Source organism: Maniola jurtina, chromosome 5, assembly GCF_905333055.1.
Source record: "Maniola jurtina chromosome 5, ilManJurt1.1, whole genome shotgun sequence".
Lineage (NCBI taxonomy): Eukaryota > Metazoa > Arthropoda > Insecta > Lepidoptera > Nymphalidae > Maniola > Maniola jurtina.
Window position 1 is genome coordinate 14,279,244 of NC_060033.1, and position 23,003 is coordinate 14,302,246.

Sequence of the window (23,003 nt, forward strand, 5' to 3'; positions counted from 1 at the left end):
TTGTAAATCCTGTGGGAACTCTTTGATTTTCCAGGATTTTCCAGTCGCTAATGTCAATTTCCAGAATGCAAGCTACCTCTGTACCACATAAATCGGTTAAATAGATGGGCTTTTATGAATCCCGTGGAAACTCTTTGATTTTCCGGGATAAAAAGTAGCCCATGTCCATTTTTGGGATGGAAGCTAACTCACTACCCATCAAAATTGGTTGAACTGATGGACCGTGAAAAGGTAGCAGACAGACAGACACACTTTCGCATTGATAATATTAGTATGGATAGTAGTTTTGTGGTTCTTGCATAGTAAATAATATGCTGCTCAAAATTCAATAATAAAAAAGAAAATTATTATTGATAATTGATAAATATTGATAAAACTCAACTAAAATATTAGGAACATGTAATCTGTGTGATATACTATAAAATAGTATTCAATTGTGAGCGTTCTGCAAGAATTGGATCTAATTTTTGAATTCCGAATGCGGTTACGGATGTGTAAAGCCCGCCTTAAAGTTAACTTTACACCAACTTAGAAGTTGTTGTGAACTTAGAAGTAGAAAGTTTTGTACCTGCACAAGTCAGACCCTTGTTTTTACACCTCCCAACTCTAGTCCATCACGTAATAGTGAGGTCGTGCATCACCTAATAACATTTTCCGTTCCAATATTTACTTTGAAACTTCGTCCACCTCTCACACAAAGTTGCTAACTTCTAAATTGCTCCAAACCCGACCTTCCGGTCAAAAGTAGTGTGATCAAGTAATAAAACTGCATTAACGGACGGCGCTCTGAAAATAGTAATATCATAGGCACATCACGTTTTGCTGTAGAGGGAGTTGGCGCAAGTTATAGACTTTTGCTATGAATCAGAGTCACAATTTGGCTCTATACAGGTTAGCAGATATTATTATGATCAATCAGTCATTTTTTTGCAAAATTGGGTTACATAGTGGTCTAATTCTAATTTTATATAGGTGCGGCTTTTACTTTAAGGCACTGAATATTTTCAAGTATTAAAATCCTATTAAACTAAATTTGCAATCAAAAAAAAAAAAGTAATGTCAAATAAATCATAACATTACAAGAAGAGTGCTAAATCACTTCTTCTGAATGTTATGTTTTGGAATTTTGAATCAATTATATCAAAATATTCGAAATATCTTCAATCCCTTGATTTTTTATTTCGCTAACCAATATGAATATATCTATAAGAAATCTCCAAAAGTAACTTTACAAGTTTGATCACTTCATCCATTTATAAGTGAATGAAATAACATCAAATAAGTAGATATAAATAGAAAAAAGAGGTGTAAAGCTCTTTTCCAATACTGCGTAATGAGAAATTCCTTGAAGATATTCGCTAGAGAGACTTTAAAATATAATAGGAAACGCTGTCGCTTCTAAGCTGTGGCAAACGCAATATTCTTCGCGAAACTTACATCAGATAGTGTTCCACTTTGTAAAACGTTATAGATTCAAGTTGCCGACCAACTCGGTGAAAGTTCCATACAACTTTTATTTTCTTATTAGATTCTTTTTTAGGGTTCCGTATCTCAAAAGGAAGAACAGAACCCTTATAGAATGAATTTGTTGTCTGTCTGTCTGTCTGCCCGTCTGCCTTGTTTGTCGAGAAAACCTATAGGGTAGTTCTCGTTGACCGAGAATCATGAAAGGCAGGTAGGTAGGTTTTATAGTACAAGTAAAGGAAAAAATCCGAAAACCGTGAATTTGCGTTTATATCACACAAACAAAAATTGTTCACGAAAAATTTAATTCACTAAATCGCCTATAGATGGCGCAGACCGTTTTTAACTTACAGAGTTAGAGTACATTTAGGTGTTAGGTATATCTTGTACGATAGTACGGAACTCTTTGTGTGCGAGTCCGACTCGCACTTGACATTTTTTTTTTTCAAAAAACGCATTTTTTTAAATAATTCATCTCGAGTAAAGATTTACGGCGGTGACTAAGAGCTTTTTAATTGGGTTCATAATCCAATTAAAAAGTTTGCTGTTTTTAGAAAGTCCGATGAGACACCTGAGGGAAGTTTTTGTACTTATAACATTTTTTGTAACAATTAAGGCTTACAAAATTCCAATGAAATTTGCTGTCAATGGATTAAGAAACTGCACTGTTTTAATAGTTTCTAAGAAAACATTTTTAACCGACATCAAAATCGTCGATTCTTACCTATTCTCTCTTCGAACAGGATAGTATAGCGTATGGCTGCAAAAACCGTGAGAAGCACATACAATTATCATTTGTCATTTCAACCAACCGCCGGCCCACTATCAAACACGAGTCTCCTCTTAGAATAAGAAGGATTTAGGTTTTATACTGGCCAAGTGCATATTGGCAGACTTTACACACCTTTGAAAACATCCCTTCCTCATGTTTCCCTTCATCGTTAAAAAATCTTAATCCACGCGCACGAAATTCCGGCCATCATCTAGTGAATGAATATTTTTAGTGTTCCGTACCTCAAAAGGAAAAAAGAACTCTCATAGGATCACTTTGTTGTCTGCATGTCTGTCCATCTGTCGTGTTTGTCAAGAAAACCTATAGGGTACTTATCATTATCTAAATTTGCAGTGTTGCACATACAAATGTTAAAATATCTTGTAAGATGGTACAAAACCCTTCGTGTGTGAGTCCGACTCGCACTTGGTCGGTTTTTTTTAAATGGATGAATAAAATATTTCTCGTCCTATTACTAAGGAACCCTAAAATCAGCTGCAATGACGTGGAGATTTTAAAATCGGGAACAAATGGTCGCTGTCAACATGAAAAACGAGTTAACAAGGAATGCCATTTATTTGTGAACGGCCGTACGTGCAGTATCATGAAAAAGGCTGATAAGGGTACATAATATTACGAATATGTATCGATGGGTATACTGCCATATAAGTATATGACCTGCTACAACTTATAATACAAGGCAAGATAAAAGGCAGACCTGGCTGTAGACGAACATCCTGGCTTAAAAACCTGCGCATGTGGTACAACATGAGCACTAAGGTCACTGTTTATGGCAGCGGTGAACAAAATCCAATTAGCCTTAATGATTGCCAACCTCCGAGGAAGTTGCACAAATTCGATCGATGGGTACATACAGTAAAAACAATTTGATATAAGTATTATTATTATTGCATTTTTATATGCAAAAAATATCATATATCCCTAGAAACACAGAATCCTATAGTGTTTTAGATAACTGATTTTCCCACGTTAGGGTACTGGAGCACCCTAGACGTTCCAAGCTTTAATTTTTTTATTTAATAAATTTAAATGATGAATATTACATTAATAAACTTAACCTAGAAATTAAAAACATCAACTCACGGCTAAGCAATTTAGAATTAGGGCGAAATCAAAAGAGTAAAAATTTTGTACAGAAATTTTTAGATTACCGTAACACGCAAACCACGAATTCAGATCGAAAGCTTCTATCTGTGCATGAGAAGATTAATAAATGCACACAGTCACAGCTATGGTCATGTCTAATATAGGCGGCTTCAAACGGCGCTCGAACCAATTAGGCCGGCGCGGCGCGGGCAGGCAAAAAGAGCAGACAAACTACGTTGTAGCTACCTCTGAAAACCAATAACAGCTGACCTAGGTAATGACGCAGACGGCTCCGCTGGATTGTAGTGGGTATTCTGGTCTCACAGTGGGTCCCACATACGCACGGAAGCAGCGTGGTATCTCCGCTGCTTCCTTGGCGAGATGCGTAAAAGCATATCCCAGCGATTAAAAAAAGCGGCCAAGTGCGAGGCAGAATCGGGCACTGAGGGTTCCGTACTCAAGTATTTTTTTGAACACTAAGCATGATAACTCAAAAACTTTTATGCTTAAAAAAAAACAAGGACAAAAAGACAAACAACAAAGTGATCCTATAAGGGTTCCGTTTTTACTTTTGAATTCAAATTCAAATTCAAAATATTTTTATTCAATTAGACTTTTACAAGTTCTTTTGAATCGTCAACCCTAAAAAGGTATGTTTCATGTTGAATGTCAGTTGAAATAGGAACTATATCTACTGTGTAGTCATCATCATCTATGTAGTGATCAGTAGTTATCAGTAGTTTATCATCTGTTAGATGATGTCCGTGACTTCATCCGCGTGGATGTAGAGTTATTTAAAATCCCGAAGGAACTCTTTGATTATTCGGAGTAAAAACTAGCCTATGTCTGTCTCAGGAAGCAAGCTATCTCTCTATTATCCACGAGGGTCAAGGTTTTTTGAAAATCGTAACTTTTTGATTTTCTGGGACAAAAAGTATGTCTATCCCCGAAATTTCGTCAAATTCGCTTTGGATGAGCCTTGAAAGCTAGCATACAGACAGACGCACTTTCGTATTGAGGTATAAATTGATATCTATACAACATTAAAACTAACATGGATAATATCCTTTGAAGAAATAAATATCCATCAATTTTAGCTGGCGGACTCTCGCAGCCAATCAGAACACTATAAAAAAAAACTGCTCAGAGCATTTTTTATCCCGGTAAAACAAAGCCTGGGATCCTACGAGGTTTTTAAAAATTTTACGTGGTCGTACTAACCAATTAAGGGCTGACCTATTACAAATGTCGCTGGGGTTATTGCCTGCAGCCGGGTTGGTTGCTAGCAATATCAGTCCACACTTTTATTAAATTTTGCGTGAACAAACTTAATAACACAGTTAATATGCTTCTTGGAGCCGTGGTACTTATTAGTTTACGTTGTTCAATTAATGGTGTGTAGGGGTTCTTTTATTTTCTTCTCTTTGTAGGAAAAAATCGTCTTTTGATATACCTGATTTCACTGAAGTGCTCTCGGTAACCTGCGGACTACAAGACTACAAGCGATGTACGAGACATCAAAAAGGGGTTCGCTTAAGAAAGCGAGGCCATTTGCTTAGTAGGTATCTATACTAATAAATAAAATTGGAGTGTCTGTCTGTAATTTCGAAATAACTACCTCATATTAAGCTCATATGGTTATTTGAACGATACCTTAACTGAATCACACGTTTTTAAAATTTTTGTCTGTCTGTCTGTCTGTCTGTCTGTCTGTCTGTCTGTTTGAAAAGGCTAATCTTCGGAACGGCTGAACCGATTTTGACGGGGTTTTCACAGACAAGTAGAGGATTGACCAGGGAGTAACATAGGCTACTTTTTTAACCGACTTACAAAAAGGGAGTTGTGTTTTTCAACCTATGTACAGCGAAATCTCCGAGATTTCTGAACCGATTTGCGTATTTTTTTTTTAATCGACAGAGGAACTTGGCGACATTGTTTCATAAAAAATTTGGAGTCCAACTCCTCAATCCTGATGCTGCAGGGGATCTGACCAATCCACGCGGGCGAAGCTGCGGGCATCAGCTAGTATGAATATATAAGTTTTCTTTCTTTCTTTCTTTTTCTTAAAGCCTCATAAGAAAGCTCAGTTTCACTCATCGGCCGATGGACAGAGCTATGCTTAAAGTTGCCCTACGTGATCAAATCAAAAATGAGGAGATCCGTAGAATTAGAGTACCCGACATAGCTAAATGGATTGCGAAGTTGTGGATTCGTTCGAAAACCCTAATCCTTTGGAATCCTAAGGTACTAGAATGGTAACCTCATACCGGAAAGCGCTGCATTGGAAGACCCCCCATGAAGTAGAGAGACAGACCACATCAATCGAGTTGCAAGGAGCTGTTGGATTCAATGAATGCGATGTATTGGCGCCCAGCTGTGTGATTCTCTAGTGTAAAATAATATTTACATTGGTTGCACTCAGGATGTTACCTTAGATGTAGCACATTTGCTATTCTACTAATTGTGTTCGACTCGCCTTTGCGACACTAGCGCTATACGAGCGGTTGTGACGGATGTAGGAAACGCATTTTTGACAGTTGTGTATGAAATTTCAGACCAATCCCGGACTAACAACACCGGATATACAAAGAAGCCCACTAGGGCCGTAAGCCAAGATGGCGGGCCCTAGCCGGTGAAATCCCGGCTAAAAGATCACCACCAGGGTACAATGTTGCCCGTACCCCCGCTTGGCCGTTCCGACCAAACGGAGAAGACCCGCACTACTGTATGAAATTTGCTATTCTAATTGGTCGTCTTCGACTACATCGTACGCCCTTGCCTTCGATTTTATCTGTCAAACTGAAAAGCGCCTCAGTAGGTATCTCGTCGACGCGTGTATGAATTCGCGCAAAACAATTTGCGTCGAATTCGTCTCTTCTGGACAAGGTCTAATTAGTTTCAGTTTCGTTTGAAGTTCGCAATATTAGACGTCTGTTCGTTCTAAGCTGTAATGCCGAGTTACTTAGCATTCCAGTCAGATGGTAGAAACCAATTAGACCTAGTCTGTAGTGGCATTTTTTAATATTGGCACAAAATAACTCTAAATTTCTTACATTGGTCATTTAAAATATATTAACCTTTAATGGTTGTCTCAATTATAATTGCTGCATCTTAAACTAAGGATTTTATATACCTTATATTTTGATTGTTAAAAACGCATATAACTCGCGAAAAGTTAAAGGTGAGAGTCTGGGATGGATCCCCCGACCTCCTGAAAAGGAGGCAGACACTTTAACCACTGGGCTATCGCGGCTTTCCATAGACACACCTACATACAACCATGTATGTATTAATCTGTATGTCCGTCTACCAGTAATCCAGAGAGCAGCGCCGGCATAATGTGTCCGAATGCAATTAAACTGGTAACTGGTAAACATTAATCAACATTTAGGGCACGTTTGCGTTTCCGCGTTGTAAATCAATTTGAGGACAGAATAAACAATAATTAATTCATTTTTACCTTCGTTCATTGATTTCTATACAGTTATATCGGACCGCCATATTTTGAAGCATGCTTGTAAGTGTTGTTTTATCCAAAGGTGCATTTAAACACTACGACAGCAAAGATTGGGTACTTTTTTCTTCAATCTTTTAAATAGAAATGTATTTAAAAAAAAGAACTCTTCAATTCAATACATTTCTAAATGTGCTTTTTTCGATTCTAACACAAAATATTATCCTCCACTTTTTCCATTATTTATCATTGGGTTAACGCATTTGATGATTTTTTTTTTATATTTTGATAAAAAAATTGTTATGAAGTAAGGATCTGACGAAGATTCGCTCTAGTTTTTAACTACTATAATAGTACTATATTACCAATAGTTAGTTTATGAGGTCCTAAGGCGCTAGAATGACGACATCGCATTGAAAAACGCATCGTTAGCAGACCCCCAATAATGTGATTAGACGACATCAAAGGAAGCCGCTGGATTCAGGCGGCGCAGCGCTAGACTGTGGCGTGTAGAAGTCCATACAAGAGACCAATGGCCAGCTCTGGACGTCAATCGATTCACGATAATGGTGGTGATGATGATGATGATTTATAGTTACTACTAGCCAATGCCCGCGACTTCGTCCGCGTGGATTTAGGTTTTTCGAAATCCCGTGGGAACTCTTTGATTTTCCGGGATAAAAAGTAGCATATGTGCTAATCCAGGATATTATCTATCTCCCGTCTCCTTCCTCTCCCCTCTTAATCTGTCTAGTAGTTTTGCGTGAAGGAGTAACAAACATACACACACACACACACACACATACACAAACTTTCGCCTTTATAATATTAGTGTGATAGTACCTACTATAGTACTATATTCACATTCAATCATGGTGTAAAATACAGCTCAAATCTGCCATCAATTTAAATAAAAATTCTTATCTCCAAAAGAACTCTGAATAAAGGACTATATTTTTCCCGATCCAAACATTACTTTCCTTTGAAACTTGGCTGAAAGAGACATCAATTACACTAAACAAAGGGACATCCAAATAAATTACAATTGTAATAATGTTATCGCTTCTATATTCCTCCGACATCAATGGCCATAACGTTCCAGACGGTGCTATATTATAACGGTATTGCTTAAAATTCAAACAAAATTTTACCACTTTGAACTTAGCTTTAACAAGTGTAAATTAAAAATTTATAACCCCCCGATAAGTGAAGGTTAATGTAACTAGAAAAGAGCTGATAACTTTTAAACGACTGAACCGATTTTCTTGGATTATAGCTAACACCTCGATCAAGCCACCTTTCAAACAAAAGAAACTAAATTAAAATTGGTTCCTTAGTTTAGGAGCTACGATGCTACAGACAGATACACAGATACACACGTCAAACTTATAACACCCCTATTTTTGAGTCGGGGATTAAAAATTGTACATCAACTCACGCTTATTTAATGATGAGCGAGATAAAGACATCTTTTCTCTGGATAGTAACAAAGTCTGTCCATCTGTATGCTTTGATAGAATAGTACGCAAAATAAAGTTTCATTTGTGATTGGTTAGCCACTCAAAATGGTTAACACCCACTGAGTTTTTGTCTTTGTTATTAATGAGGGATTACGTAATAGAGAGAGCCCTATACTAACTTCTCTCCGTGGATAGATCAGCTATAGTATTATTTATTACGGGCTAGTGAGATCTGGAAGTATCTATCTTGGAGTTTTCCGAGTTTTGAGCACATATTTTATTATTGGCTCATCTAAGGCCCCGATTACGCTGTAAGTTTTACTCATATTAGTAACTTACTTAATGTAAATGTACTTATAATAATGTTTACATTAGTAAGTCGTAAGTCAATCACGTAAGCTACTTACGTGGGTAAAACTTACAAGTGTATCCGTGGCCTAACAACCAGTCTGGAGAACTTTTGGCTCACTAGACTTGTAGGCGATGTATAAATAACTAGCTGATCCCCACGACTTCGTTCGCATGAATGTAGGTTTTTTAAAATTCCCGTGGAAACTCTTTGATTTTCCGGGATAAAAAGTAGCCTATGTGCTAATCCAGGGTATAATCTATCTCTATTCTAAATTTCAGCCCAATCCGTCCAGTAGTTTTTGCGTGAAGGAGTAACAAACATACACACACACACACACACACACATACAAACTTTCTCCTTTATAATATATTAAATAATAAAGCAACATAGTTTTGCATATTAAACCGCCAAATGAAGTAAATTCCCAATAAAATAATTTATGGTTGCTCATACCACCGCTAAGTTTGGACTATTAACTTTTTATTACGTACATACTCTAGTTCAAAATACATTGTTGCATGAAATGTATGAGCTAACGAATAATTATAATATTATTATTTTAACTATCGCATGAAAATTTTGTGCAGTCTTAGTCATAAAAATATTATAAAATGTGATTATTAATTTTAGTTAATGGGTATTATAATGTATGGATAATGTATGGAAGTTTTTATTGTAAAGATTCTAATCAAAAACACAACAGTAAAAGTTAAGCGAATTGATCAAATGATTAATTCAAATATATGCGATAACATATCGAAATATATTTCGATATGTCATCGCATATGAGTCATTTTATTTTATATGCGTTATTTATACTGTCAGTGTATATGTGGTGATTAAATGTAGATGCACTCTAAGACACAACACCCACAGACTGAGCAGGGCGGCGCGGCGCTGAAGCGCGGCTTTTATCTCAATGGTTATAACCTGTTTTGTGTACCCTTTTCAATAAAATCAAATAAAAACGCCTAACGTAGGTATGAATTATTACAATTATTGGGAGCCGGATCCCGATATTATCCCAGAAGCGTTCGTTCAAACATGGAAAGTTTCGAATACGCATCGTTTATTTTCGACGAAAGTTTTAATTAAAATCGATAATTAATTCGCCCACTCCACTTAATGGCAGCGATGGGGGATTAACGATCACTTGGATTTTGATAGCTTTATTATTGAGTTTTCCTAGCTCTCCTCAAAGTATGGGCTTAAAATTCATAAAGCAGGAACTTTTCGATTTTTCGATGCATTAAAATTAAGCGCGCTCGATCATGATAAACAGGTTTTATATAAAAAGTTAACCTATAATAGCCTTTGTGGACTTTACCTTGTTATGGAAAAAAAATCGGTCAAATGCGAGTCAGACTCACACACGAAGGGTTCCGTACCACTATACAAGAAATAACACTTTTTTTTTAGATGTAGTACTTAACGACAAATTCACGGTTTACGCATTTTTCTTTTACTTGTCCTATAAGATATTGCTACACTACCAAATTTTTTTAGGTCTATGGGAAGTACCCTATAGGTTAGGCCTATTCCTATAAGGGTTCCTTTTTTCTCTGGAGATACCTCTAAACCATAAAAATAACCTCAATATTATGATCATTTCGTGGTCGTTCTGTCCGTATGTCAAGGCTCATTATTTTACTACTGGCACCTTAGCCAGAGTGAATTTAGCAATGATTGGCCTCCGCCTACGCCGTAGACGGCTCTGCTACGTAGTAGGCTACGCCTGCCTACGCAGCTACGGCGCGCCGTATGCAAATTATTAATTTATGATTCAAGGGTAGGTAGGCATGTATTGCCTCGTCGAATTTTTGAAGTTGACGGAATTTCCCCAAGAGGTTAATGAAGTATTCAGTGAAGTTTATTTTAATATTAATGGGCAGAAAAACGAAATTTGGTTCTACTTAGTGCGCAAACTCTCATGCACAATTTGACAATCTCCCTGGCAGTGGTGCACGCTATGGTTATATAAGTGGAAGGTTCCAGGTTCAATTTACGACAGAGAGAATTTGGGAATTTATAATTTCTAAATTAACTCTGCTCTACTCTGCTGAGAGGCTTCGGCCATGGCTAGTTCCCACCCTACCGCCAATGCCGCGAAGCGATTTAACGTACCGGCACGATGCCGCGTAGAATCCAATAGGGGCTATGCGTTAATAAAGCTGCCATAACCATTACAAGTTGACCCGTTTCCGTCTTAGACTGTATCATCACTTAACACCAGGCGATATCGCAGTCAACCTTGTAATGGTATAATAAAAAGCCCGCATACAAATAGTACTACGGCTACTTCGCATCGGGAATTCTCAGATTCGGATTGGATGTAGTGCGTAAAGACCCTAACTTGTCATCAGGTACACTTAACAGTTTGATTCAAGAGTTCGTAACTAGGAAACAAGATTTTAACAAGCTAACGTTTAAAAATACTAAATGCGAATTTCACAGGATTTATGGATCAGGAAATTAAACTTGTCTCCTTCATAAATTAATTATTTCAAGAGGAAATGTCCAACCCTTGCTGGTTGTAATTACCCCAAGCAAAATGGCACCCGAACGTCGCTAAGGGGAAGCTATAAAATGATTTGGTGAAATCTTCAAAGTTTCGGTTTGATCGATAATTTTCAATTAAATATAGATATTTCATCACTTTCAGTTCACAATCCATAGTATCCATGCCAATATTATAATTGACGAAATTTGGTAAAGAGATTAAGTCTAAGAAAGCTTACATCCCGTAGAAGAACATGAGTTTTTGGTCCCGAAAAACTAAAGTCCCCATGGGATTTTTAAACAACTTTATACGCGGACAAAATCACGCATCATCTTGTAATGAATTTAAAGTGACAAAGAACAGTTTTATAAAAAAATTTCTCTCGTTTATTTATTTTTCCCATTTTATCCTATTTTTAAACAACAAATAATAAAATAACAAAAACAACAGAAAAAATAACAGAAACACAGAAAAAATAACAGAAACAACAGAAAAAATAACAGAAACACAGAAAAAATAACAGAAACAACAGAAAAATAACAGAAACACAGAAAAAATAACATTATAAATTATTATTATCAAATTAAATCAAAGTCATATTGGACACTCTTTGATTGTCCATTGCTGAATTTCTAAGATAAAAATTAATTGATGTAATGGTGATAATTAAAATGAAATAAATTTGAAATGACTGAAATGAATTTATTCCTTTCATGTGTTACTAATGATATTATGTCAAGACTCTAACACCTCCGGAAAGCAGATTCTAAACGTCATTATAATATCTCATTGAAATAACAACACAAATATTATATTCCATACATAGAGACAAAACATACTCGTTTTCAGGAAAATCTAAACAAACATGTTCACGGTTAGCATAACGCAATTAAGTCCGTCAAAACAAGTGCCGCGGAAATTATAATGAAAGTGGGACACGGACATCGTTATATTCTAGTGTATTCTAATTAACTCTGCTTGATTATAAAGTATTTCTCTTCTATTTTGCTCATATTATTATTTTTAGAAATGCGAAAGTGTGTTTGTTTATTGTTTGTCCTTTAATCACGACGCAACCGAGCAATGGTTCAACGTGATTTTTGTTGTGGGTATCTATCTAAATATATAAAAGGAATAGTTTACTAACTGACTGACTAATTTATTGATCTATTAACGCACAGCTCAAACTACTGGGCGGATTAGCAGATAGCTTTTATGACGTAGACATCCGCTAAGAAAGAAATATTAAAAATTTAATGGAGTAAAATAGGGACATGAAAGTTTTAAAAGAGTAAAATAGGGGTGTGAAAGTGTAGTCCAGGCGGATGGAGTCGCGTGGTCTAATATAAATCTAAATTAGTCTGCCCTATCCCTCGACTGGACAAAGGCCTCTTTCCAATTTTGCCACCATTCTGTATTCTGAGTCTCTTCAGGCCAGCTAAGTGTTCTATCTTTCATCACGCTATTCATCGTCTTGGCCTTCCTCGTTAGCGTTGATGATTCTGAGGAGTCCAGAATGAAGCAGATTTTGCCCGCAAGTCATCTGAACGTTACAAATGACCTAAGTAAAGGCCTAACGTAATCAATTCCCTAAAACCTTTGTATATTTTTATACAAAGTACACGAGAATCTTCCATTTTCACTCACGTAAAAGCCTCGACGATCACCGCTGTCATTAACCCGAGACAAAACAACCTTTTTCAATAAAAACACAAAGCCGCATTATGGAGGAAGACAATGAACGGAAATGGGGCATAAATAACTATATTGAACCGCTATATTTATGGTCTGAGCGGGATTTTTTGGATACCAATAAAATCATGACCTACGGTTTGAAAACATGGACACTGACAAAACAAATGATATCCAAACTGCAAATGGCATAGGCTAGTTTTTAACCCCCGACCCAAAAAGAGGGGTGTTATAAGTTTGACGTGTGTATCTGTGTATCTGTGTGTCTGTGTATCTGTGTATCTGTGTATCTGTGTTTCTGTGTATCTGTGTATCTGTGTATCTGTCTGTGGCATCGTAGCGCCTAAACGAATGAACCGATTTTAATTTACTTTTTTTTTGTTTGAAAGGTGGCTTGATCGAGAGTGTTCTTAGCTATAATCCAAACAAGTGTAAATTAAAAAATAACACCCCCGACGATCCAAAGTATTTGAGTTTTCCAAAACATCATTTTCAAATAAATAATTATGAATTTAGGCAACGTCCATCTTGACAGCTTGACATTTGTCTATTGACATAATATTATGAACCTAACGGTTATCTAACCTTCTTTTCTACAAGAAAACTAGAAAAGAGCTGATAACTCTTAAACGGCTGAACCAATTTTTTTAGATTATATACTAAGAACACTCTCGATCAAGCCACCTTTTACACAGATACACAGATACACACGTCAAACTTATAACACCCCTCTTTTTGGGTCGGGGGTTAAAAAATTGGTTCAGCCGTTTAAAAGTTATCAGCTATTTTCTAGTTTTCTTGTAGAAAAGAAGGTTAGATAACCCTTAGGTTCATAATATTCAAGTGTCAATTGACAAAATAATGTCAAGCTGTCAAGATGGACGTTTCCTAGATACACATAATTATTTATTTGAAAATGATTTGTCGGGGGTGTTGAAAATTTTTAATTTACACCTGTTATCCCAGTAAACCAAAAACTTCCTACAGGATTTTAAAAGCTTGAATCCACGCGGAGTACTATATTAAATATTATACTTAAATAATACTTTTATAAACCAGAAAAGGAAGAGTTACTAGAACGGTCACTTTTTAAAAAATAATGAGAGCAAACCAATTTTAATTTGGCCAATTTTCTTCCAAAACTTTATGATCCGGAAAACCGGTTTGCGGATGAAGTATTTTGTTACAAAGGCGATTTGTTAAGCAATTAAACCCTTTATTATAATGAACTATCAATGACCCGAGGTTTCACCCTTGTAAAACCCGAATTTGGCGAATCCTTGGGTTTTACTCATCCGATTTTGATCATTTTTTTAAATAATAAAATAGTGAGCAAAAGAACAGGCGGGTCACCTGATGTTAAGTGATTACCGCCCTCCATAAACATTCAGAGGTACCACCGATGCGTTGCCGGCCTTTCCGGAATTTGTTGGTCCGCCCCTTGAATAACTCCATGTTGTAACCAAGTGGGAACACTGCCGATGGAAGTTGATTCCAATTGATTTAGCGTAATTATCTATTTTATTTGGATTTTATGAATATGCACCAACGATTATAAGAAAAGAAAGAAAAACCAAAAAGGGACAAGGAAATTAATATAATTTTCCATAATTATATATGAGCCTCGATAGCTCAACGGTTGAGGAGCGGACTAACTTCCGAAAGGTCGGTGGTTCAACCACACCCGTTGCACTATTGTCGTACCCACTCCTGGCACAAGCTTTACGCTTAATTGGAGGCGAAAGGGGAGTATTAGTCATGATTAGCATGGCTAATATTCTTTTAATTTAAAAAAAAATGTTTTTAAGGCGTGCGAAGTCCGCCAATCCGCATCGAGTTAGCGTGGTAGATTATTACCTAAAGCCTTCTCATTCTGAGAGGAGACTCATACTCAGTAGGTAGACCGGCGATGGGTTGATCATGACGACGATCATGAAGACGATGGTGACAGTGCTTGTCGCGCGTTCGTCCCATATGACTCGTACTAATAAATGCTACCTGCTACTAATTTCTAGACAAATACCACCACAGATGTGTTTTGGAGATGTTATCTTTTCGCTCTGAATGAATTACCATACGGATTGTGTAAATAAAACAGCGCCAATCTACGCGTTGAGATCGTTACGTCTTATACCCCTACTTGTGGAATTCGAACACAAAAAAATGAGCTTAATTTCGATCGAAAAAAAATTACATTATTTATAAAAATTCATTTTTTGTTTAATGGACGAAATCACACTTATACTAACTTTTTTATCTTCTTAATTTTTATTGATTTTTAATTTATATTTTTCAAAATCCCGTGGGCATTTTTTGATTTTCCCGGATGAAGAGAAGCTTATGTCACTCTCGAGGTCTTTAACTATATCTATGCAAAAACACTGCAACATGTTACTCCGTTCTGGTATGATTGTTGAACAAACCAATAAACAAACACACTTTCGCATTTATAATATTAGCAAGCCAAGATTGTATTAAACGATAAATAAACTATGGTTGTGCTTGCACAAACCTTTTGTAAGTCTTTAAATTAAATTTTTATAATATGTCCTTTCTTGTCAACCTTGGAATGAACTTGTCAAAAAGTGACAGCAAAACAAAATTTTGGTGCAAGTGAGCCTAATACGATGCTCATTAGTGATTGTGTACTCGTAACTTTACCTTGAAAGTATTACAACTAAGCCAGGTAGTAACTTCGCTAAGTAAATAAAGTTTTTCGAAAGGTTTTGAATAGTAGAAGTCAGAAGAAGATACTCACCGTCTCGATAAAAGCAACATTCCGAACATATCTTATGGTAATTCAATTACGGAGAAATCCTCAACGATTCAAACGAGCACATAAAGCCTGATACGTAATATTTTAATTTAATTTTTCGTGTAAAGGTTACCATGCGGTATGTTCCTTGATCAAAGGGCGTGTAATTAATTAAATTAAAATTTCACAACAGAACTCAGATCTTATTTTGGTAAAGATTTCCTTAATGAATAAGATTTACTTAACTTTTCTGATATTATACCTATAAATAAAATTTTGCGATTTTTGAAAGCTTTTATTTAAAAACATTAACTTTAACGTTTCAATATTAGATATATTGTGCTTATTTAGATTTTTAATGTAAATTTCTCATGAAATAGAAACACGATTGGACACAATTTTTTATTTATAAAATTTATTCATTGTAAAAATTCCGCAAACTGAGTTTTTGGAAAAGAAAAAAGAAGTTTGCGGGGTTTTTTAGTTTTAATCGGAAATGGTAAGTAATTAATTTTTCTGTACATTGTTTTGTTTAGTTTTAGCCTCTCAAAGAAGAAACTTACAGCAATGTACCTACTGCTAAAACCACGTCACAGAGTCTAAATTGTACGTTTTTGAACGTAGATTTGCTATATTGTAGTCCCCCACCAATTTTTTTCAAAAATTGCATCCGAGCGAAAGCTAGGGTGCATCTAGATTCTAGGTTCACAATTCGCATCTGTATTTTCTCTTTTCGCTTATAACTTTTGAAGTTCTAAGAGGATTTCCATGCGGTTTTTACCATCATTAAAAACGTTTGACGACAAAGGTTTATATGTGTAACTCATTCACATTCAGTTTATAGAAAAGATAAGGCCCACCTACAAATCTGTGGTGAGTGAGGTGAAACATAAAATGTAGCTAACTAAACTAACAATCAACTAAATCTTGTGCCCTAATGACTAATATATTGTAGCCTCTAAACTCCACAGGCAATTAATTATGTTGCAACATAATAATATGATCCATTTTGTAATTTACTATCGGTTTTACAGCATTAACTAGTGTTAACTATGAATTATGTGGGTTTGTTAGAATCTTTGACTAAATTTTAACGCAGGTGTATATAAACATTGCCTCATGCACAAAAGAGTCGATTTACGAATAATTTAGGAAGTATTTATAAATTTTACATAATATCTCTATTGCCTAAACTTTATAACTTATTATGGCAGGCACTCTTACTTTTTAACCCCCGACCCAAAAAGAGGAGTGTTACAAGTTTGACGTGTGTATCTGTGTATGGCATCATAGCTCCTAAACTAATGAACCGATTTTAATTTTTTTTTTTAATTTGAAAGGTGCCTTAATCGAGAGTGTTCTTAGCTATAATCCAAGAAAATTGGTTCTGCCGTTTGAAAGTTATCAGTTCTTTTCTAGTTACTACAACCTTCATTTGTCGGGGGTGTTATATTTTTTTAATTTACACTTGTACACTCTAATTCTTGGCAATAAGTATTTCTAGGTATAATGTTATTTATTATTGACGAATTTCACTTAGGTAATAGGACGCCATGCGTCTCAGATTGCTAAAGGTTTGGCCAAACCTGAGCTCATTACATGGTTTCTGAGAAAATCCAGGAGCGTCGATGTTAATATCTCTAAATCAGCATCATCTCTGTCTTGATAATTCAATAATTGTCCAAAGTCAAAGTCAAAATCAAAATCATTTATTCAAAGTAGGTACAATTGTAGGTACTCCTTTTGATGGTCGAAATTGTTAGATTTGTACGATATAGTCGTGATAATTAATTACGTAACTTAAAACTAAAGCTACGAGGGTTCCAAACGCACCCAAGTCTTTTGTTTGCCCAAGTCCCTGTGTTTTTTCGTGTCAACACATACCAACATCATTTCGAAAAAATATTTAAAAAATATAAATCTAAGTAAAAAAGCTATTTTACTTTAACTCCTATGGGTAATTTATTTAAATGTGGTTTTCATCATCATCTGGCTTCCGAACCGGTCCTGAATTATCATAAATGGCACAAGTTGTCCTACATTTAAAACATTTCACGAAGGAGATTGAAATTAAGTTTTAGAACAGATTTTAATCCACTCTTGCGAAGTTGGGGCGATTTAGGTAGAGAACCTAAGAAGAGATCTTTGAGAAAAAGTGTAAATTAAAAATTTATAACACCCCCGACAAGTGAAGGTTACAGTAACTAGAAAAGAGCTGATAACTTTCAAACGGATGAACCGATTTTCTTGGATTATAGCTAAGAACACTCTCGATCAAGCAACCTTTCAAACAAAAAAAACTAAATTAAAATCGGTTCATTAGTTCAGAAGCTACGATGCCACAGACGGATACACAGATACACACGTCAAACTTATAACACCCCTCTTTTTGGATCGGGGGTTAAAAACATATAGTAGGGGATAGATGATTTATTCTCTTCATGTTCGACTATTTATGTATGTATGTTATGTATGTCTCAAACAGTCAACACGAATATTATTTACATATTTTGATAATCAACCCCACGGCATAGCGATATTTACATAATAAGGACACGTTACTGTCACTGTACATAATAATAACAATGAATACCTACTTATGTTTTTTTTAACCCCCGACCCAAAAAAGGGGTGTTATAAGTTTGACGGGTGTATCTGTCTGTGTCATCGTAGCTCCTAAACTAATGAATCGATTTTATTTTGCATTTTTTTTTTGTTTGAAAGGTGGCTTGATCGAGTGTGTTCTTAGCTATAATCCAAGAAAATCGGTACAGCCGTTTGAAAGTTATCAGCTCTATTCTAGTTACTGTAACCTTCACTTGTCGGGGATGTTATAAATTTTTAATTTACCCTTGTATCTAGAAAAGTTGTGGTGATTTTCTTAATTACTTTAAGTTTCTTTCATTTACAACCTCAAGCTAGATTTTTTTCGCTAGAAACTTTACTGGACTGCAAAAACAAACGTAGGTACCTACCCCGCGCAAGAAAAGGGCATTTATTACTGTAAAAACTCACAAAAGTAACGAGGAACTGTGACAGATGGCGGGATTTAAATTAATTATCCTCGACACATTTTCTTGCAGACTTGTTTTTAAAGTTCTTGAATCGCTCTCGAAATGCGCTCGGAAAAACAGAAAAATGTCTTTGAAAAGGAAGGAAAGAATAAAAGAAAGGTAGCGAAGGTTTGGGAAAGGTAGAATGTTCTGGAGTTCCTAGGGAACATGTAATTTGTAAAGTTTTCTGAAAGATTCATAGAAGCACCTTCGCAAAACTTTACGTTTTCGTTTTAAGTTTCTTGCTACTTGCTGAATAAAGTGTATGCTAAAGCCATAGAATTCACGGCCGTAGGCAAGGGGATGGGGTTTTGGAAGTTCAAATCCCCCGAAATCCTAGACATGGAAAATCATTTTTAGAATCCTATAAAATAAATGTCAAAAATATAGCCACGCCTAGTAATTTTAACAGCCTCTTAAATGTAATCAAAAAATCACACAATTACAGTTCACATTTTCATTCAGAAAATTGCTTCTTAAATTCTCTTTTCTTTTCCAAAAATGTTATAAATAAGGCACCTTAGATCATGATATTTATCATGTCTGACATTAAAATAGCTAATCATCGCTAGATAGTCTCATGGTCTATTCAATACATTAGCTTTATAAATAACCAAAAAAGGCGCGGGCGAATAAAGCCAGAATTTCGGCAGAGTCACGGCGATCCAATTACTAAATAGTTTGCCAGGCTTTTATATAAAAGAGCCACCCCTTCCTCCCCTAAACGTGGCCCGATAGCGCATTAATATTTTGTCGAGTGCGGAAATTGCCTAAAATGCGTCTGTCAATTGTTTGCCAGTTTTTGTCTGCTAACGCATTATCCTGAGCTACTTTTCTTCCGTGAGTAAATAAAGCGTTTTATTCACTAAGAAGTCGCAGTAAAGTTTTAAGCGATGAAACCAATCCGTTGGTTCTACATTGGTTCGGTTTTTTAAGGTTTATTGGTAGATTTTTTTTTACTTTGTTGCAAAAAGTTAATCACTAAAACACTACGGTTACTTACTTCTCTCCCGCGTTCGATACTAACCCCTTGATGGTTTGAGCCAATTTAAAAGACAGTTTCCTAAATTGACTCTCTAGAGTATAACCCTTGCACAAGGTTACGGGCCAGCCTGCCAAGAACTCCCAAGGCACCTTGGTACAACCATACGCATCGCTGAGCTTCAAAAGATGTCAAATAAATTATTTCAAATGCCATCATTCAGCTACAAGGGTTTCCCATTAAAATGCCCTAATTTTATGGTCCCAATAAGCAGCACGCTTAGCAAGCAACCAAGTTTTCACTTGTCGTACGGCGTACGCACTTCGGTACGTTTTCTGGATCGTGATTTAAGGTGTTTCACAATCTCTTTTATGTCAATGCACATAACATACAATAAATCGTGAAAAATAACGTATCCAAGTCATATTGTATTGTTATTAGTAACGAATGTGTAAGCTGGCCGTTATGACTCTATACTCTTTAGCTTTTTCTAACGTGCATCAAAAATATTGAATAAAACACCAAGCAATTAGTTGAGCAGTTCTCCCCCGAGTATTGATAATCGGTTACAGGAGCACCAATGATGTGTGAACACAGTAAAATTTGAAACCCATTTGATTAAAAATTATGCTTTGCTATAGCTTTTTTTAACGTCCATTATAAGGAATTCGCAAAAATTCCCGCAAGGTTTCCGCTTGGAATACTCACTATAGGTGTATGGATGAACTTGATCCGTCTTTCATTGATGCTAAAGTGGTTCTACACTGAAATTCTATCAACGTTGTGGGGTGTTAAATCTTATGCTTTATATTTAGTGGACCCATTGGTCCGCTACCTTTGCAGATAGAGCGTTGAGTTTAGTGACTCCCCGTCGAAAGTAAGGGGCTTTATGTAGGATTCCACGCGGAAAATCGTTCGTCCGACCAAAGAATTAATGAATTCAAATTAGTTGCAAATTCGGCCAGTTGGTTCGAATCAAAATGGATAGCGAACTGTGAGTGACGATTTAACATTTAAATGAAAGATTATACGATTTTATAGCCCAGGTTCATTAGTAACTATATTATGGCCATCGAATAGCCAGTCACCTGACAGATATGCTTCCATATTATTTAGTATTTTGTGATGGATCGAGATCCGATACTCGAGAGGATTGCAGTCAAGAGTCCTTCTGTAGTATACCTAATAGCTGTACCACACAAAGCGTTGGACCTGTTGTTTCTAATTAAATTTTCAGTTAATTAGTTAAAATTAATATGAAAATGAATTAATTTATTGCACGTAAGACAGACATCATGTGCCACGTCTTATAATATCATGTGACGACTCTAAAGTTTAAACTACGGAAATATAATATACCTATATAACATAATATATAATAAATATTACATCTAAGTGTGAACAGTGACATTTAAAAGTAGGGTGAGCGATATTTATATATTATAATATATTCCGTAGTTTGAAATCAACTTAACACCGGTTCGGAAACAATATTCTACCGAGAAGCTGAGAAGTTGGCAATGTTAGGATTTCTTCAACTCGGTTTCAAGAACATGAAACCAACATCTTGCACTTGTGGGAGCATGTTGGCTTTTCAAAATAATAAAACGAGCAAACGAGGCATAAGTGCCGTTTAATATACCTGGCAGATCTTTTTTTGATTTTCCGCAAATTTTCCGCAAAAATCAATACTATGACCGGCTCACTACTGAGCATGGGTCTACTCTCAGAATAAAAAGGGTTCAAGTGATAGTCCACCATGCTGGCCAAGTAACTTCTGACTCCACTCAGCTTTGAGAACATTACGGATAACTCTCAGGCATGCAGGTTTCCTCACGATGTTTTCTTTCACCGTTAAAGTAAGTTAATTGCTTGAAACGCGCATAGCTCTGAAAAGTTAGTGGTGCGTGCCTGAGATAGAACCCCTAAACTCCCGAATAAGAGGTGAACTTGATAGTCTACACTTTCCGTCTTCCACTAGGCTATCACGACTCGGAGTATACGTACTTAATGCAATTTTGTTCAAGTAGGGGAAGAATGCCACATCAAAATTGCGTCAATACTCAGCAAAGTGGACCCGGCAGTATAAAGATAAGTTTCCTGCATCCATCGGGAAAATGTAGCGACCATAGAGATAAGTGTCGACGTTTGAGAGAGCTCTTAGATCATAAGTGGGCTTAGTATAGGTGCGATAAGATAGAATATAAGTTGTTTGTGGGAACTCGTTCGTTTTGAACAAGTATCACAGAATGGAGATGGTTTGGATGGATCTTATTTTATACTACCTAGACTTAAATTACTAGATCAGCTGATACCCGCGAATTCCTCCGCGTGGATATAGGCTTTTAAATAACGTAGGAACTCTTTACACGACTATAAATAAATAAATTATATTTTATATCAGACTGAAAGTCCATATTATTACAATATGATTACAAAGATAGTTTGTTAGTAACAATAATTCCTTATATTTACGTTAGTAATGATAATAGGTACTAAGTAAATAAATAAAGTAGCCTATCGCAGCAACTCTAGTCGCCCGGTGGTCACAGCTACCCAATGTTTCGTTACTGGGCAGCCTGACCTATCTTTAAAATTGCAGCCAGAATGCAGTTGTGACTGCTACGAAGGCGCTGTAGGAGTGAGGCCATCTTTTATCAGTCCTGCACTCTCAGTGTGTTGAATGCTTTCTTTGAATATCTGACCCACAGAGAGTAAGATAATAAATAAGGTAAAGAATTATTTTAACTTTCAACATCTGAAGTAACTAAACGTAAAGAAACTCAGGGTATTTTCTCTGTAGGATAATGTTTCAAAAGAATAACCGGCTTCGCTTCCGGAAATCAACATTTCCGAGCGATATCTCAAGAGCCATGAAGAACCGTGTTATAATATTCTTTCAGGTTGAAGTTCAATCGATCCTCCCAAAAAAGGCCCTTGGGTGAAATATAACAACCCTTCATAAGGAAATATCCCTGAAAAAGCCCTTTTCAATCGCTCATATATTTTCTCGCATATTTCCAAACTTTTTTTAACTTAAAGCCTCACTTACCTTTGATATTCTACCAAAATCTTGAACGTTCTCAATCTTGATAACAACAAGAAATAAGCACTTATTACCACAACAAGAATTCTTAACACACGATTTTGATTCGCGGTCGGAAAAGCGCTTTTCCTTTAGCATCAGGCGTCCAGCCAACCCGGGAGCTGAATGAATACTGGCAAGCATTGAAAATGTGGAGGAATACTGTTCCTAATTAGAATTTTCCAGGAGAGCGCATGTGTGTTAGAAAATCGTACAACTTTTAACTCTAAAGCTCTACACTAACGGTTTTGATTGGGTTGTTAGGGTTTGAATTTAAGACGTTTTTACGCCAAAAATGTTACGCAGCTAACAATTCCGTAGTTCGGA

General features: G+C 36.1%; 1 protein-coding gene across 3 annotated transcripts in view; it reads right to left on the minus strand.

The window, feature by feature from the left end:
* LOC123865734 (KH domain-containing, RNA-binding, signal transduction-associated protein 2-like) overlaps nt 1–22,794 on the minus strand; it is a 257,457-nt gene extending 234,663 nt beyond the window's left edge. For all 3 annotated transcript variants that reach the window (XM_045906953.1, XM_045906951.1, XM_045906954.1), the window contains exon 1: nt 22,644–22,794. The gene's annotated coding sequence lies outside the window, so the exon portion shown is untranslated. The remainder of the gene's footprint in view (nt 1–22,643) is intronic.
* Nucleotides 22,795–23,003: the final 209 nt, after the last annotated feature.